Below are 19,244 nucleotides of genomic sequence, written 5' to 3'. Positions count from 1 at the left end.
ATTGGAAATGTAATTGAAATAAATATCCAATAAAAGAATATGGGAAAAAAAGTCACTTCTAAAGTCTATATTTGTGTAAGTGTCACCAATACATCTGATGCTTGATGCTGCCAGGCCCTGAGTCTTTCAAACTACTTACCACTTTTGCTGTCAATAAAGAAGGAAACAATTTCTGCATGTCTCTGCAGCTCACTTAGGAAGATAAGAAGCACTTATCTTCTGAGGACATAAACATGTTGGTGGCCTGGACATTTTCCCACCACATATCTGCTCAAAGGAGATTTTCTAGGGAGATTACTTATTTTTCTTCCTTGTGACCATCATTTGAAATCTAGCCTTAGGATTTCTTTTCCTTGTCCTAATGTGTATAAGTTTACTGCCTGCAATTCATCTTTAGACCATCCTCTGCATGAATATTGTTCTTTTCTTACAAAAGTAGTGGAGCAAGGGTTGGACAAATAACATAAGTGCCTGAGCCTGTCTACTAGACAAGAATGGACAAGGTAGAAATTCAAGGTGTACTTAAACTTTGTAGGATGGCTGTTGCCTTTGGTGTCTTAACTTTTTTGGTAATTTATTTATTTATTTACTCATTTATTTTTATTTAACTTTTTGTTTTGTTTTGTTTTGTTTTGTTTTTACAGTCCAGCCTTTATTTCTCTTCCAGTCCACTCTCTGAGAGTTCCATGTCCCATACCTGCCTTTCTCCCAACCCCATCTCCATGTGGATATACCCCCTGACCCCCACTACACCAGGTCTCCCCACTCCCTGGGCCTCCATTCTCTTGAGGGTTAGGTGCATCTTCTCTGACTGAAAACAGACCCAGAAATTCTCTGCTGTATATGTGTTGGGAATCTCATATCAGCTGGTGTGTGCTGCCTGGTTGGTTGCCTAGTGTCTAAGAGATCTCTGGAGTCCAAGTTAGTTGAGACTGCTGATTTTTCTATGGGGTTGCCCTGCTCCTCAGCTTCTTCTAGTTTTTCTCTAATTCAACCAGAGAGGCCAGCAGCTCTGTCAATTGGCTGGGTGTAAATATCTATATCTGACTCTTTCAGCTGCTTGTTGGGTCTTTCGAAAAGCAGTCATAAGTCCTTTTTGGGAGCATCAGTAATAGTGTCAGATCTTGGGGCCTCCCCTTGATCTGGGTTCCAATTTGGGCCTGTTTATGGACCTCCTTTTCCTCAGGCTCTTCTCCATTTTTGTCTCTAGAGTTCTTTCATACAGAAACAATTCTGGTCAGGTTTTGACTGTGGGATGGCAACCCCATCCCTCCACTTGATGCTCTGTCTTTCCACTGGAGGTGGTCTCTACAAGTTCCCTCTTCCCACTATTAGGCATTTCATCTAAGGTCCCTCCTTTTGAGTCCTGAAAGTCTGTTACCTCTCAGGTCTCTGGTACATTCTAAAGGGTCTCCATAATTCCCACCTCCCTAGGTTACCTGTTTCCATTCTTTCTGGTAGCCCTTGGGTCTTCGTTCCTGTTTCCCATACCCAATACCTGATCACTTTCTCCTCTTCACCTCCCTGTCACCTTTATTACTCAGGTTACCCCCTTCCTCATCCCTCATATTATTGCTTTCTTCTTCTTTCCAAGTGGGATTGAGACCTCTTCACTTGGGCCCTTCAGCTTGTTAATCTTCTTGAGTTCAGTGGATTGTATCCTGGGTATTCTGTATTTTTGGTTGATATCCACCTACTAGTGAGTACATATCATGCACATCCTTTTGGGTCTGACTTACCTGACTCAGCATGATATTTTCTTGTTCCATCCATTTGCCTGCAAAACTCAGAATGTCCTCATTCTTAATAACTGAGTAGTATTCCATTGTGTAAATGAGCCACATTTTCTACATCCATTCTTCGGTTGTGGGACATCTGGGTTGTTTCTAGCTTCTAGCTACCACAAATAAGGCCACTATGAATATAGTGGAACACATGCCCCTGTGGAGCATCTTTTGGGTATATTCCTAAGAGTAGTATAGCTGGGTCTTCAGGTATATCTATTTCCAATTTTCTGAGGAACCTCTAGATTGATTTCCAGAATGATTTTTTTTTACCAGTTTGCAATCCCACCAGCAATGGAGAAGTGTTTCTCTTTCTCCATGTTCTTCCCAATATGTGCTGTCACCTGAATTTTTGATCTTAGCCATTCTAATTGGCTTAAGGTGGAATCTCAGGGTCATTTTGATTTGCATTTCCCTGATCAGTAAGGATTTTGAACATTTAAGTGCTTCTCAGACATTTGAGATTCCTTTCCTGTGAGTTCTCTGTTTAGTTCTATGCCTCATTTTTTGTTGTGTTGTTTGGTTACTTGTTGGTTAGGTTCTTGAGTTTTTTATATATTTTGGATATTAGCTCTCTACTGGATGTTGGGTTAGTGAAGATTTTTTCCAATCTGTAGGCTGCTAATTTGTCCTATTGGCTATGCCCCTTTCCTTACAGAAGCTTTACAGTTTCATGAGGTCCCTTTTATTAATTTTTATTTTATTTTGTTTGTTTGTTTTTTGTTTTTCTGTGGTTATTTTGTTTTTTTTGTTTTTGTTTTTGGTTTGTTTGGTTGGGTTTTTTGTTTGTTTGTTTTTGTTTTTTTGAGACAGGGTTTCTCTGTATAGCCCTGACTGTCCTGGATCTCACTTTGTAGACCAGGATGGCCTTGAACTCAGAAATCCACCTGCCTCTGCCTCCCAAGTGCTGGGATTAAAGTTGTGTTCCACCACTGCCAGGCCCTTTCATCAATTCTTGATCTTACACCCTGAGGCACTGGAGTTCTGTTTAGGAAATTTTTCCCTCTGCCAAGGAGGTCAAGGCTCTTTCCCAGTTTCTCTTCTATTAGATTCAGTGTATCTATATTTTAGAAAGTTCTGAATTCTGGAAAATTTTACAAGAAGTACCGAGAGTCATCAAGTGTCCCCACTCTCAGCAAACAGAGCAATTTGACCTACATGAAAAGGGGTGTTTACATTTCCGGAGATGTGTAAGAATAGGCAAGTAGTTTGCTTTTATGTGTGATCTGCTGTTGACTTGAATTTAGAAAACAGAGAAAATGGAAGGAGGTCTCCTTCTATGTGCTACCACAAGGCACAGAAGTAGGAAACAGAACAACATAGCACTTAATCCCTACATTCTGGTATAGCCTATTGTTTGGAGGATATAAGGGTACGAGGGTACCAATCCCATCAAATATGAAATTCGAGCTCTTAAAATTGATTTGAGGCCAGGATTTTGAATCTTTCATCTTTCTATGTGAGGTTGCAGAAAGTAAAACAGAGAGCTAAGTTCACCTGACAGTAAATCTCTTGTCACCTTGAACTTAGACTTTCCAGACTCTGAAAAGTGAGTATCTATAAAAAAATAAATCTATGCTTTGTGAATTATTCAATCTAACATCATTTGTTAAAGCTGGATACCCCACTCTCACTGTAAAACATTTCTCCCAAGGAAATGAAGTTGAATAGACTAGTCATACAAAAAATAGAACATGAATATTCATGTGACTTAATTTTTAATAGTCCAACACCCAAAACAATGTGAAAGTCTGTAAATGAAGATATATACCCATAATGTTACAGTCATCACAAACAAAATCAAAACAAATATTGATATGAGTAACTGCATAAATGAAACTATGCAAACATTTTCAAAAACATTATGCTGTGGGAAAGACAGGTAATGACAATTTATTTATTATCTAAAATATGAAATTTAATCCATAGCAAGTAAAATATTATTTGGTTACCTATGAATATTGCATTGGGGGAAAAGTTCTTTTAAAGGCAATAAAAGAACAGCCTGGAGAGATTACTCAGTCCTTAAAAGCACTTGAAGTACTTACAGAGAACCTGAGTTTGGTTCCAAGAATCAGCATGATGGTACGTAATTGTCTATAATTCAAGTTTCATGTAATATGAAACTGTGCTCTGGCCTCCTTAACTAATAGTGCACATACATACAGTGAGCATACATATACATAAAATTAAAAGAAATAATGTGCCATACATCACACAATATCAAAGTAGATTGCCTGAAACATATTGACTTAGATTTAAGACTATTGTCAATTGTGGATTGCCTTGTTTATGTAAACAGAAAATGTTTTTATTCTATAGAAAGATAATTTGGTATTGAAAAACAAAGAATATACATTTTGGGAAATTGGAAATATTTTCTTGTATTTTCTCTGCATGTATCAAATTAGGCATCTTAGATTATCTTCTTTTAGAATATTTGGCTATTTTTTAAATTGTTATGTGAGATCCTGGATTAGGTTTTATTTAAAATAAATTTGGTTTTGAAATAGGACTGAATTTTTAGAAATTCCTGAAACAGTTCTAGGCACATTTCTGCCACACCATCCATTTGTACTTTATAATTACATGAAGGAGCAAACTCAGACTTGACATGATAATATCCATTAACTCTGAAGAAATGACTTTTCTAAATCCCAGAATAGGAAATATTTAACCAAAACATAATTTTATATGTAAAAATAATGTACCAATCTCATCAATGTGTACATTTATTTTTTATCTAGTAAATTATAAAGTTATATGTATCACAATATTTTAGAGAAATACCTTTACATTTTACTATTATTAAATAATTGAATTATAGGTCTATTTACCCTGAGTTTTTAAAATGATGCAAAAATAACCATGACTGTAAATAAGGAAAATATCTGAGGACAGATTTTACATATATATATATATATATATATATTGCTAAAAATGAACAGAAACACTCAGAGACTAAAGTGTGGTTTCATGTTCTCATTACCAAGAACAGAAAATCTATTCAACATGGATAAGCAATAGAGACTCAAAATGTAATAGCCTTAGCTGTTACATTTTGATAAGTTAGATATATAAAATGTATTAGTGAGGGATACATTAAAGACTTTTATTTTTGCCCAAAAATGTAAATATCAAGTCTGGAACAAATTACTTAAATCCATGCACACATCAAGCACCACTAGGCATATTTAAAGAAATAAGAACAATTGAAAAATCAAATCAGAAAATTGTGTATTGCTCTATCTCCAGACCAAGCTATGCCACTCTTGGGCATAACACCAAAGATTCTACATCCTGCCACAAGCACATTTACTCAACTATGTTTATTGCAGCTTTCTTCATAATAGCCCCAAACTGGAAACAATCTAGATGTCTGTGCCCTTCCCCAAGCCTTGAGCAGGCTGCTCAGACCTGGCTTGCCACACTTGCTAGCCCACCTAGGGTGGAATATTCCAACATTGGTAAAGTCTATTGTTCTACCATATCTGCAGCTTTCCTCCAAGAAGCCACTATCTGCTGAGAGGCTGAACCTTTCTGACACTATCCTGACAAAGCAACACGATTCTGGCCTGATGGGGGATTCCCCACCCCCCTTTATAAGCTCAGACTCTTAAGTAAAGATTGGTCTTGATCAAAAAATTTTGTCTTATCTCGTTATTTCTCTCGCAACCTTACCCATCCAAAACCCCATCTTCCTTTCAGGAACCCAGTAACCTATGGCTGCAGGCAGCTACATTTGTCAACTGAAGGATGCATAAAAAAATGGCATCATGAAATTTGCAGTCAAATGGAAGTAGAAAAAAATCATCACCCTGAGTGAGACAATCCAGACCCAGAAAGACAAATATGTATGCCTTTACTTCTAAGTTGATATCTGTTAAGTAAATCATAATCAAGCTACAGTCCACAGACCCAGAAAGGTTAGGTAAAGAGGAGGATCTGGGGGTAGAGGGAGTTGTTCAGGATACATAGGTCTCCCTTGGAAGGGGAAATAAAACAGATTTACAGGTGGAATGGGAGCAAGTGAGAACTGGAGCAGGAAGGACCAAGTTGGGGGACATAGAGGCATAGAGTACAGGGAGAGAAAGATAGAATTGGGGAGCATTTAGGTGATGGTATGGAAATCTAGTGCAGTGGAAACTTCCTAGAATCTATGAGAGTTTCCCTAGTAAGGACTTCTAGTAATGAAGGTTGCAGAGTCTGAAATAGCCATCTTTTGTAGCACGGCGTGTCTTCCAGTGATGGAACTGGGTTGCATTCAGTTGAGTTGTTGACCTAGGGGGTCCAATTGAGATCCCTAAATAATAGAGGCTTTTGCTAGGACAGAGGGTTGTTCCCTCAAAACTTACAGAGTGGCTCCATTGCTAAGGACAGTATCCACACAGTTCATTGAACATAGAAGTCAATCTAGTGCCTGCAACCTCCACCTGCAATCTGCCCTACCTGTAAGACATGGTGGGTCAATGGTGGAATCGAATTTGTGGGAGTAGCCAACCATTATTTGGTTTAACTTAAGGCCTATGTTAAGAGAAGTAGCCTAGATACTACACTACCTGGATGGATAAGAACCAGGATTTGATAGCTCACAGACCAAACATGCCTGGGAAAGAATAAAAAACAAACAAACAAACAAACAAACAAACAAACAAACAAAGTCAATCAAATGAAGATCTCCTTTTGGATCCATCCCCTTCCAGATTTGAAACCCCAGAAACAGGGGCAAAATAGGTTGTAGGAGTCAGAGGGGATCAAGGACACCAGAATAACATGGGCTAGTGAATCAACTAAGCAAGGTTCACATAGACTGAAGGGTCAAGCACAGAGGCCAGCATGTCTCTGCACCAAGTCCTCTATTTATGCATTATAGCTTTTTAGCTTGGTACTTTGGTTGGAAGCTTAAGTGTGAGAGTGGGTATTTCTCTGACTCTTTTGTCTGCTCTTAGGATCCCTTTTCTCCTAGTTGTTTGCCTTATCCAATCTTGATATGAGGCCTTTTGTGGCCATGTCTTATTATATCTTGTTTTGTGGTGTTCAGCTGTCATCTCTTGGAAGCATGCTCTTTTCTGAAGAGGATGCAGAGGGGTTTTCCTAATCACTCAGTTTTATTCTTTTATGGATCATTCTTTTCTGTTTTTCTAAAAGTGCTTAAGCAAATATTTCAAGAATTTTTGAAACAAGAGAAAAATGTGATCCATAATAGGATCAATACATATCTGTGAGTAATAAAGAACAGTATTCAAAGAGCTAGTATGCTTTCATATATGTATTCCAAATAATTATGGAATTATGATAAAGTATGAAAATGGTACTGAGTGGTATTCAACATATAAAGAGAATCTATTAACTTCTAGGTATGAAAGTACAATGCCTCAGAGGGAAATATGCTTGGTGACATTAATAAAATTTTATGAAAAATATATAAAATAATTTACTATATTCGTTTCTAAAAACTTACATGTATCCTTAGATATATGAAGTATCTATATGATAAGAATTCTTGCATTTTCTTCAGAATTATTTGTGGGTTTTAAAATATAGATCACCTAAACAACATGCTAAATTTATATTAAAGTATTAGAGAATGTTTCTGCTTTGATGAAATGCTATTTTAAAAGGTATGTTTTGATGAACTTTAATTTTTCATATGTGAGTGTATGACTGGCAGTTTCCAACATTGCCATAATTTTTTTTCAATTTAGGAGAGTATATATACTCAGTGATAATCCATTGGAGAAAACAACATTTCCTTTCCAGCAGATGTCAATTGTAAGTAGCTCATGGCTCTACACAGAAGAAGAGGCTGAAAGATTGTAAAGGCCAGAAATGATGGAGGACTCTAAGGACATATTTTCCTTCAGATACAACAGGGATGATACACATGAACTTACAGAGACAATGATGGGACCCACAGAACTTGTATACTTTCAAAACAAGGCAAAATACTTTCATGAAGATAGAGAATTAGACAGAAAGTTTCACCCCCTAATCTGCAAGGTATCTTAATGGTATAAATTAAAAGTTACTCTCATAAAGGTATACACTTTATGTACTGAAAGGATACTTTTTATAGATTAGATAAGTTCATGTGTTTTGCAGTGAGACTATGTATTCATCTATTTGTGGAAAGCAAGGCCAGTTTGTAGACCACAGATTATGGTTACCTATTATGTGCTAGAACTGAGAGATAAGGAACTTGTGAGTAGCTTCAGAGGAGGTGTGCTTGGATCCAAGCAGCTCCATGCCAGTTCACAAGTACCTATAACTTCAGTTGTAGATTTTATGAAGCCATCCTCTTGTGCAAGCATAATATATGCACATGATTCATATCTAGTTGCAGAAAATATACTCATCCTTTAAAAAATGTAAAAGGTAGAAATGAGCAGTATGTTCTTTGCATATAAGGAAAACCACAAATGGATATCTGCCTTAGTGCCAAACAGAGTTAAATCACAAGATACAGGAAGATTCAATTTTAAAATTACTGGGTTCCTTTCTGGTAATAACCCACCTACTTTGTTTAAGCGTGGTAACTAGGAAAGGAGAAGCACTCCAGGAAATTTTAAATTGTGGATTCAGCTTTCTAGGTAATGGATAAAACTGCAAATATATATTTGTGTGTGTGTAAGTTTTATAAAGAACATCTTTCTATAATTTAATTCATTGACTCTCTGTCATGGGTCTCTTGATTTTTCATAGGCTTTAAGAGCAATAATGACAGTGGGAGTGTACACATGTCTATGCTGGACATCTAAAACATCCTAGTCTTTCTGAAATGTCCCAGCATCTTTTGGTAAAATATTAGATATAGTACATGTGTGGGAAAAAACAAAATTCCTTCAAAACACAGAGATTACAAAACTGAGCTAATTGCTGTGAAATTAAGATTACTGTGAAATTCAGTTTGAGAATTTTGTAATTAGTGGTATGAAATTATGTAGTAGATTCATTTTTCACTAAAACACAAGTCCAATTTGTCAGAAGGAAACTTAAGAGCTGCTGAACCCAGGGACCAGAAATGACTTCTTTAGGCTCAGTTCTACTCAGGGACAGTCTTTGTAATAGAAAAGTTCTCCTCCTGTACTGCAGGAGTGCTTGAGAGATTAATGTTCACTGGTACTGGGCCAAGGTCCTGGGAATAATGCCAGAAACTGTGGCTCTGTGACTGATGCAAATCCCAGACTGGATATGAAAGAAGGGACAGGAAGAACATTTTTAGAACTGAGACAATTGGCTTAATGACAAGAAAGCTAAACTATTCTGGAGAAAGACTATCTAAAAGAGGAAAGAGGAAGATAAATACTCTTAGGAAGACATAGCATGAGAAGGTTCTCTGTGAGAGGAAATGCAGTCTCCTTTGGAAATTTGTAATATTTATTCTTACATACAGATAAAATTCTAACTACATATAAAAATCTCAATTTCTTATTATTAAGGAAGATTATCTATATTGTTTGATAATTAAAAGTAAACAGTCACACACACAATCTTTTTACAGTGTTCCTATCTTTCACTTGATTTTATCTAACAAAACTTATATTAAAGTTATGCTTCCCTAAACATCTGTCACATTTAAATAAGCAGACATTACTCGGCTTTCTAGTGTACTCTATACATGAAGACATTGAGAAATGAACTTTGGCTAAGCTGTTGGAACTTCTCTTTCTTCAACAAAGGTCAATAAAGGATCACAACTTTTGTTTTACTCACTGTAATATTGACTAATGGTTTATTTATTGACAATTAGTCAATTCACATATTGCAGTTTGGAACATGAAGGAGAAAGTATAAATATTGGGAGCCACAATGACATCTTTTCAAGTTCCTATTTTAATTATAGTGAATTAATAGATCTTTCCCTGATTTGAAAAACTCCCTAAGGTTTTCAAAATAGGGGAGTACACATGACAGATGTCCTGCCTAATATTGTTTAGAGTAAACATGAACACATGATCAGTTGGGTAAATACATTCCAAACATCAGATGAGTATTTGCTTTCAAATAAGAAGACAACTTCTCCTTTTATTATTATGGACTTATGAGAAGCTCACACACAAACACACAACCACCACAACCACCACCACCAACAACAACAACAACAGCAACAACAACAACAACTTGGGTGATTCAAAGGAACAAATCAATGTGTAGATATGAGAGCCAGTTATATTGATTGTATAGCCTAGTATGCTACACTATGATACTCTGACGGAAGAGTTCCCAAATCATCTCCAATATTCTCAACCTTGTGCAATTTCTTTTCTTTGAGTGTATATTGAACCTGCAACTAACTAAAGCTATCCTTTTTATGAATGAATGACATTAATTGTGAGATGGTATTTGCTTAAATTAAGGTCTGAAATGAGTTGACCTCAATATTTCCAACCCTGATCCCAACATAATTAAATACAATTCTAAAGAGAATGGATACAAAATGAGAGAGAAACTTTACAGGAAGTAAATTTTTTATAATTGATTTTGATGATGGAGAATACCTCATATAAAAGAATCCAAGAAAAAATTCATGAGTTACGTTTTATAAACATGATGACAGAAGCCAAGCAGGAGGACTTCATTTCTATAAGCCAAATGAATAGAAATCTACCAGCATTCTAATTGAATATGGAAAAAACTTATTCAGTTTAGTCAAAATACTTACACTACTCATAGATTCTTAACAATTAAGCAAGGCAAATAATGACTGGATTTTGATAAATAACTCTGTGGGTCAACAATCATTTACTTAGTAAAGACAACACCTCTAGTCCTACTAAATTCCATCTTTCTATACATAGTATAGCTATACATATATTAACATATTAACATCATGTTGTATGTTTATTCATCTTCAAACAATTTCATTAGTATTTAATCTATATTTTTCATAAGCATGTTAGGTAATATTGTAGCTTATTATATATACATATCGGTTAGATTATTCAGTGCTAAGGAAGTATTCAAATGGATTCAGTCATTTTACTTTATAATTCATTATTTATTTATTCTTTGACATTTAAAAGAATATATAGAATGATTATGATCTCCTCGATGTACTCCCCTCTTTCTACTGCTGATAACCTTTATTTTTTGACAAGTTCTTTTCCTGTAACCCCTCCCTTCTCTCTCTCTGTGTGTGTGTGTGTGTGTGTAGTGTTCATGACCTGAAATACACAGAAAATCAGTTTATAATTAGAAAAATTATACTCTGTTAACTCTGACCTAGAGAGAAAATTCGCCACGTTCTTTCTCATATCTGGATCTTTTTCAAATGCTCTCATAAATAGAGTAGAAGACATTTTACCAAACATGGAAAGACATGTGTGGAGGCTCAGAGAAGACAAATGGATTGATGTAAAAGGAGTATATGAAAATTCAAATTTTTTAAAAAAAATATTTTTTAATTGGTTATTTTATTTATTTACATTTCAAATGTTATCTCCCTTCCTTGTTTCCTCTCTGCCAATCCCCTCTCCTATTCCTCCTTTCCCATGCTTTTATGATGGTGCTCCCTCCAACCTCCCCACTCCTTCCTCATTACCCTAGCATTTCCCTATGCTTGAGCATCGAGCCCTCACAGGATCAAAAGCCTCCCCTCCCATTGATGCCAGATAAGGACATCCTTGGCTACATATGAATCTGTTGCCATGGATCCCTCCATGTGTCCTCAGGTTTTTGAGTGAATGCTTCTGAATACCAAAGCTGAGGTTTATTTTACTCTGTACAGACATTTATGGTTCTTTTTGATTATTTCATTATGATTCCTAAGTGCTTTCATGTTTCTCAGACGTTAAAAATCTAGACTGCTAACATCTGAGTACTTCTTGCCAGAATAGGAGACATGATCATATTATTATAGTCTCTGAGATCTCCTAACAATGTCTTTTATATTTGAGAAGCCAACACATTCTTAGTTTCAAAGCTACTCAGGACATTATGCATGGATAATCACCAAAGTGACTTTGCTTTATGTTCTCATATAAATCCCCCCTTCTTTTTTCTTTTACCTCCTAGGGCTCCTTATGGTATGCACTTTTAACATAATCACGGAAGACACTAGATCTTATTTTATCTTTTGTTTAAAATAGTCTTTCCACTGTTCCTTACCTATTGATTCTCATACTTTAAAAATCTCCTTTAAAAATCAATGTTTTGACCTTAATACTATTCTTGAATACTAAAAATAATTCTCTGACTTCCATTTTATTTTACTTGTCTTCAATGTAATAGCTAAAAATTATGGAAATAAATCTTCCTGTGACATATTTATTCCTTTAAAAGAGTTTGGAGTGTCTGATTTGCTTGAATGTCTGTGCACCACATGTTTTCCTTGTGCCTTTGGACACTGGAAGTTAGTGTCAGATCCCCTTCAATTGGAGTTACTCCCAGTTGTGAGCCACCATATGAATACTAGAAACTGAATTTGAGTCCCCTGAAAGAACATCAAGTACTATTGGCTGTTGTGCAATTTCTCCATCCATTCCTTAGTTGGTTTTCTTAGTGTATCTTCATTAAGTTATATGGATTATGACACAAAAATGACATGTTATTCCGTGGTTTTTGTGCTAAAACAAACTTCTGAGTTTTCACATGTATTGACCCAGATTGTTTTTCTCAGTATACATCATGTACAGAATTTAAACAAAAATTTAATTAATGAAAGTAAATATATTTTTAAAAGTATAAGAGGAAAAATAATTTATTTCATTTAAAATAATTAGATTAATATGGTATTACTTAATTCCTTGAAATGTACTTTGTATTAGGATACACAAGAGAAACATATTGGGAAATAAAAATATTGGGAAAAAATGACATTATGTGCATTTATTTTACAGGTAAATATGTCTCAAAACATCATTAAAGCATGTTATTAGTAGGAAAGATGAGTAGTAACACATGTACATTTTCAATGTAATTGTGACCTCTTTTCCATTGTTGTTTTATTGATATATATTTCAGAAACAACAGTTGGTCAGCTCTTATAATGGCCAATAATTAGTACTCAGATCTCAATTGAATTCTGATTTTGTTTTTTTTTTTCCATTAGAAAATGGATGAAAACATTTAACTCACAGATGAGTAACTTACACGTATTTGTTAAAAAGGAACTATTTTACAATGACTAGGTAAAATATGCAACTATTTTATATGACAACATCATAAGAAATGTTAGGAAATGAAATTGCATTTGTCTTATAAACATGAAAGTAAAACGGTTTTCTGACTTGTCTTTGCTTTACATTCTAGGTATAATTTTTGTTTTCAGTTAGGCAACCTATAATATTGAATCAAGCAATAAAATAGATGATAATCACAATGCTGTCTTTGATTTTTTAGGTATTTTTAAAGAAAAGTTAGACGATAAAATCTGAGGATGGAATGAGGAAATAGAGAATTCATAGCTGTCTGCTTAAATACTATTTTAAGCATTTTGTAAAATTTACTCAGGAAACTAGGTCCCCTTCTACGTAATCTACCTGTTTACTCCCCTTAGGTGAAGTCACCAATTACTGTAGGAAAGTTTAAATCCTTCATTTTCTTTTAGGATTTCAGTAATACAAGTGATACACTTTCCCAGGACATTTGCATAGGAAATATGACTCAGATAAAGAAATAAGACATAGTTTTCTGTCTTTGGTCTAGAATTTGAAAAGATGTAAATGGCTTTGTTATCTTCCAAGATGATTTGAAGTTAAAGAACTGAACAAGAACATTGTACTGGCTATTTTTGTGTCAACTTGACACAGCTGGAGTTATCACAGAGAAAGGAGCTTCAGTTGAGGAAATGCCTCCATGAGATCCAACTGTAAGGCATTTTCTCAATTAGTGATCAAGGGGGAAAGTCCCCTTGTGGGTGGGACCATTCCCTGGGCTGGTAGTCTTGGGTTCTATAAGAGAGTAGGCTGAGCAAGCCAGGGGAGGCAAGCCAGTAAAGAACATCCCTCCATGGCCTCTGTATCAGCTCCTGCTCCCTGACCTGTCCGAGTTCCAGTCCTGACTTCCTTTGGTGATGAACAGCAGCATGGAAGTGTAAGCCGAATAAACCCTTTCCTCCCCAACTTGCTTCTTGGTCATGATGTTGTGCAGGAATAGAAACTCTGACTAAGACAAATTGGTACCAGGAGTGGGGTATTCCTGTGACAACCTGACCATGTTTGGGGGAGGACTGTGGAAGGACTTTGGAACTTTGGGCTTGAATATCCATTCGTTGCTAAGAGCTCTGTCAGATGTTGTGTAGGAGCTTGGAAGATAATGCTGAGAACAGTGCAGAAGATGGAGGCCTGGTTTGTGAAATTTCAGAGGGAAAATTAAAGACTCTCTTCAGGGCCATTGCTGTTTTTATTGTGAAGATTTTGTAGTTCTGGTTAGCTGGGGCTGAAGAATCAGCTGTGATTAACAAGATACCAGAACGACTAAAGCAAAAACTTTGCATTACTGGGACTATTGATGCTGGTTAGCTGGAGCTAAGAAATTAGCGGTGATTAAGAAGAGACCAGCATCGTTGAGGTGACATCTTCTGGGAAGTGTTTTCTGAAAGCACAAAGAGGCTGTGTTCCAGAGATAGGCAAGGTTGTACTCCTTCTGCAGTGGGACTTGGTAATGTGTAAGGGTCACCCAGGTGGTACTGGTTTTGAAGGCATGAAGGGGTCACACAGCAGCTCGGGCTCGGCACTGTGAGAGGCCAGGGAAGGCCATTGGTGAAGGTGCAGCCCCAGTTGTAATTGAAGGCCCAGGACTGAAGGGGTCACGCAGTGTTTTGGAGATGCCAGTACCATGAGATGACCACCAAGAGCAGCAGCAGTAGTGGAGTACAGGCATCTGGAGCCCAGAGGATGACGTGTGTGCTACAAAGGGCATGGCTGGAGAAGTGACCCAAGCCCTTGGAGGAGCCCAGAAGATCGTGAGTTGGATCCCAGACGTTGGACGGTTGGAGATTGATTTTTGCTTTGATTGTGACTGTGCCCTGATATTTTCCCTCTCGAAGGAAGAAACTGTTTTAGTGGAGCCCACAGTTAAGAGACTTTGGATTTTAAAAGAGATGGATATTTTAAAGAGATTGAAATTTTAAGAATATGTAAAGACTGTGGGACTTTTAAAGTTATTTAGATCTTGGGGATGAATAAGAATGTAAGGGTTGAGGCTTACTAGTGATGTGTTTGTGTGTCAAGTTGACAAGGGGTCAATTGTACTGGCTATTTTTGTGTCAACTTGACACAGCTGGAGTTATCACAGAGAAAGGAGCTTCAGTTGAGGAAATGCCTCCATGAGATCCAACTGTAAGGCATTTTCTCAATTAGTGATCAAGGGGGAAAGTCCCCTTGTGGGTGGGACCATTCCCTGGGCTGGTAGTCTTGGGTTCTATAAGAGAGTAGGCTGAGCAAGCCAGGGGAGGCAAGCCAGTAAAGAACATCCCTCCATGGCCTCTGTATCAGCTCCTGCTCCCTGACCTGTCCGAGTTCCAGTCCTGACTTCCTTTGGTGATGAACAGCAGCATGGAAGTGTAAGCCGAATAAACCCTTTCCTCCCCAACTTGCTTCTTGGTCATGATGTTGTGCAGGAATAGAAACTCTGACTAAGACAAACATTAAAGCTGGATAATTGAGAGAGGTTTTTACAAGATTATTTGTTATAGCATTATATTCAATTTAGAAATAATAACAAGCCCTAATGAAAAGAAACTGCTAAGAGGCTGAAGTTACATGAAGATAATCTCAGATAAAAACAGGGATAAATAACACCAAAGGTTCTTGTAAATCCCAGAGAATTATATTGTTTGTTTAAAATACTTATGCACACATATACACATCCATGTGCACGAATACACACACATTTATGAAAAACACTCCGATGTACTCCCATGTACACACACACACACACAGTGGCACACACATCCTCTCTCCCCACAAATAACATTGCTTAGGGTGAAAATGAAATGAACTATCACACAAAAACTCCACTGCCAGGCATGGGAAAGTGCCAGTCACACTGTTGTTCAGGGGAGACTGAGACCTCCAAGACAATACACATTATTGATGGTGTTCTTGGTGATTCCCAAAGAGGTAAGGCAACCCTATTGCTGAAGGAACCAAATAGGACTTGCAGAAATTCATCGGCATCTACTGTGTAAGCTTCCTTTCTGAGAACTAGTTCTTATAGTATAAGAGGGAGGTGCTGGGTTTTTTTTTTTCCTGACTCCTGCTCCATGCGATCAAACAACCAGCCTGATAAACTAGTAGCCACAATTCTGAGCCACTCCCACTGTTTGATTTCCCAGCAAGTAATGTAATGTGCTCCCAAACTGTGAACCAACATAAACTCATCTCTTTAAAAAGTAGATGACAACACGGAATGAGCTTTTAAAAAAACACCATAGAGTCAAAATAGTGGCAAAAAATAAACTACAGGATTAGATAATTAATTTTCCACAATAGAAATCAACTAGAAAACAAATTTCCTGGATTAAACTGATTCAAGGGCATAAGCATTCTTTTAGGAAAGAATGTGTGTTTTAAGTATATTCGGGCATAAGACATTTGCCACATACAGACAATGGCATACATGGTTTAAAAGCATGATTCACGTAGTGATTCTATTGTATTTAGTAGAAAACTACTTATCAATTTCTGTAGTGGCTGCACCAATTTACATTTCCACAAACAGTGTGAAAATGGCCTCCTTTCACTACATCCATCTCAAATGCATTTCAATCTTGTTAACAGCCTTCCTAACATGTCTGGCAAAATATATCACAGAGGTTTAAAATTGCATTTCTCTGATTATTAGTGATATTGGGAACATTTTAAAATATCTCTTAGCTATTTCTTTTTGGAGAAATGCCTGGTAAGCATGATTTTACTTCCTTAGAATCTAACATTGCCAAACTGAAAGAAGCATAGTTTGGAGTGATCCTTGGGAAATACTGGGAAATGGAAATGATGAACTTAGGCCAAATATTATGCACTCTATATAAAATAAGATGAGTAAATTTTGAAATTTCAAATAGCAGTGTGACTATGAGTGGTAATGATAAAAATTGTGGTTCTTCTCCAGGGAAACAAGTAAAAAATTAAAGTGAGAGATGTATTAATGTTGTAGTTATTCTCATATATGTATAGATATACATATATATCATATCAGATTGTGTATGATAGAAATATAAAATGCCCAATGGTTAATTTTGCTCTTATAAATGAAACAGCACTTATGGGAGCAAAATGTCAAGGATGCCAACATTGCTTGCTGTAAAAATTATTATCTTGTTTTACTTCCAGATTTCTCAACTATATATCACTGGATGTTCATATTTGTATTAGATTATTAAACAAGCTGCTGCATATGAGCACATTAACGAACACTTTATATCACTTTTAATTGTCTTCATCTCTTCTTTATGTTATACCAACAATTGTTATCAAAAGGAATCATTGCATTCAGTTTACCCATTTTCTTTGACATTCTACATTTAAACACATAATATTCTGTCATAGATATGGGCACCAGCTAGCTGGGCCCACTTTTGTAGAATTATGACCTTACCCATGCCAAATCATCTCCTTTGGATTGTTGGATCCTACTTCTTCAGTTCTCTTTTCCAAAGCTTTAAATTCTAGCAATCTCAAATGTTTTGTTTTGCTATTTTAAATCTTAAATTAGAAATGTGTCTTATGACAATATTTCATTTACATATATACAATTCTGACACACTCACTCTAGTAAAAACTGTGTGGCAGGCCCAAAAGCTTGGACCCAGTCCTGAGGCAAAAATTTCATAAAACCTTAGTCTCCTGGAGCCTCAGCATCCCATAGCACAAATGCTCCAAACTTGTCCTTGCATTAGTTGGTGAACAGCTCTGTGTGCTTTCTTTCAGTATTGTTTTATTATAGGTGTCTCCAAAAAAAATGATTTGTCAAATACCTAAGCTATATTGAACTTTGCTTCTTGGCCTTCACCAATGTCCTAGGCAGTCCTTGAACCATCCCTGGGCTTGGAATTTAGTAAGAATGTTACCTATTCAGATGAATTGCCTCCAGTATTGAAGGAGAGATAGTGAAAGAAATCATGCATTACTATCTACTACTACATAGAGTTATAAATTTCAAGGCAAGCTTATCAAAGTAAGTTTAGCATTCTTATTATAGTTATGTATGGCAGACTACATTACTTAATATAAGAAATCCTCCCACAAAAATCACTTAGAGTAACAGCTGAGTCGTCACTCCCATAACCAGGAATTTACAATGGGTTAGGAAGAAGATCGGGCTGTGGTTTAAGGAGGAACTAGATAGAGTATTGTATTATTCATGAGAAGGTTAGCTATAACAGAACTCCCTAATTAGAACTATGGCTTGGGCATGAAGGCCCTTGCCCCGGGAGAGTAAAAATCTCACATCTGGCTTCTTAGAGTATAGCTGACCTTAGATAGAACTGACTTTGTCTCGGTTGTTACATTGCCTAGTTCCTGTTAGCCTTTATGTATGCATTCTTCTGTTTTGATTAAAGAGTCATCAAGTATCCAGTAACCTCAATGTACCTTGGCTGATGTGTCACCTAACTTTCTTATTTTCTTCTGTATTATAAGTCTGATGCTTGCTTTGAAAAATTACATTCGGATACAGCACTCTCTCTGTGCCTGTGGCTGTTTGTCACTTTTTGCTGACTCCTTGCTCACCTGAATACCAAGACCCTGGTTCCCCATGGGTTGAAGGACTGACTGAGTCCAGGCCATGGCACAATTCCATCTATATAATAATATACAGTAAATAATTTTTGCTGCAAAAACATTATGATATTTACTTGGAATGTGTATCTAGGAACACACTTAAAATAGTATAGTGAGTTGGTGGTTATGCATCTTTCCTTTTATATCGCCACTAGGAACAATAGAGTAGATTAAAGAGGCAATACACATATCCATGTGCTTATATGTGGCTGACATATGTGTTTATCCATTTTGTTAATTTGTCCTCATAAAAGTTTATTGCAAAAGAAAAAGAATGGCTCAGCAACAGGCTTGCAAGTCAAAGCCTTAGTATCTAGGTATAGAAGAATCTCTTGTTTGGACTTAAAAGTTGTCAGTGGACTATACCTCTGTTTTTGTGTTGTCAAAATTCAAAATCCAAATTGAAAGATAAATGAATGTGAAAATGATGAAATATTTGTGATGGATAATTTTTGTTGTCAACTTGACTGAATAGATAGATAGATAGATAGATAGATAGATAGATAGATAGATAGATAGATACCATGTGTGTGTGTGTGTGTGTGTGTGAGAGAGAGAGAGAGAGAGAGAGAGAGGGGGGGGGGGGAGGGGGAGGGGGAGGGGGAGGGGGATCTTCTTTAAGGGAGGACTGAAGGCCCTGAAAGGGATAAATTGAAGCTTCTCAGGAGGACGAAGAAAATCAACTAACATGGACCTCTGGGAGCTCTGAGACTGAGTCAACAATTGGAGAGCATAC

The sequence above is a fragment of the Mus caroli genome, unplaced genomic scaffold (assembly GCF_978045245.1).
Source record: "Mus caroli unplaced genomic scaffold, Mus_caroli_1 scaffold_16, whole genome shotgun sequence".
NCBI lineage: Eukaryota > Metazoa > Chordata > Mammalia > Rodentia > Muridae > Mus > Mus caroli.
The sequence above is the reverse complement of the archived record's forward strand: the minus strand, read 5'-3'. Positions refer to the sequence as shown.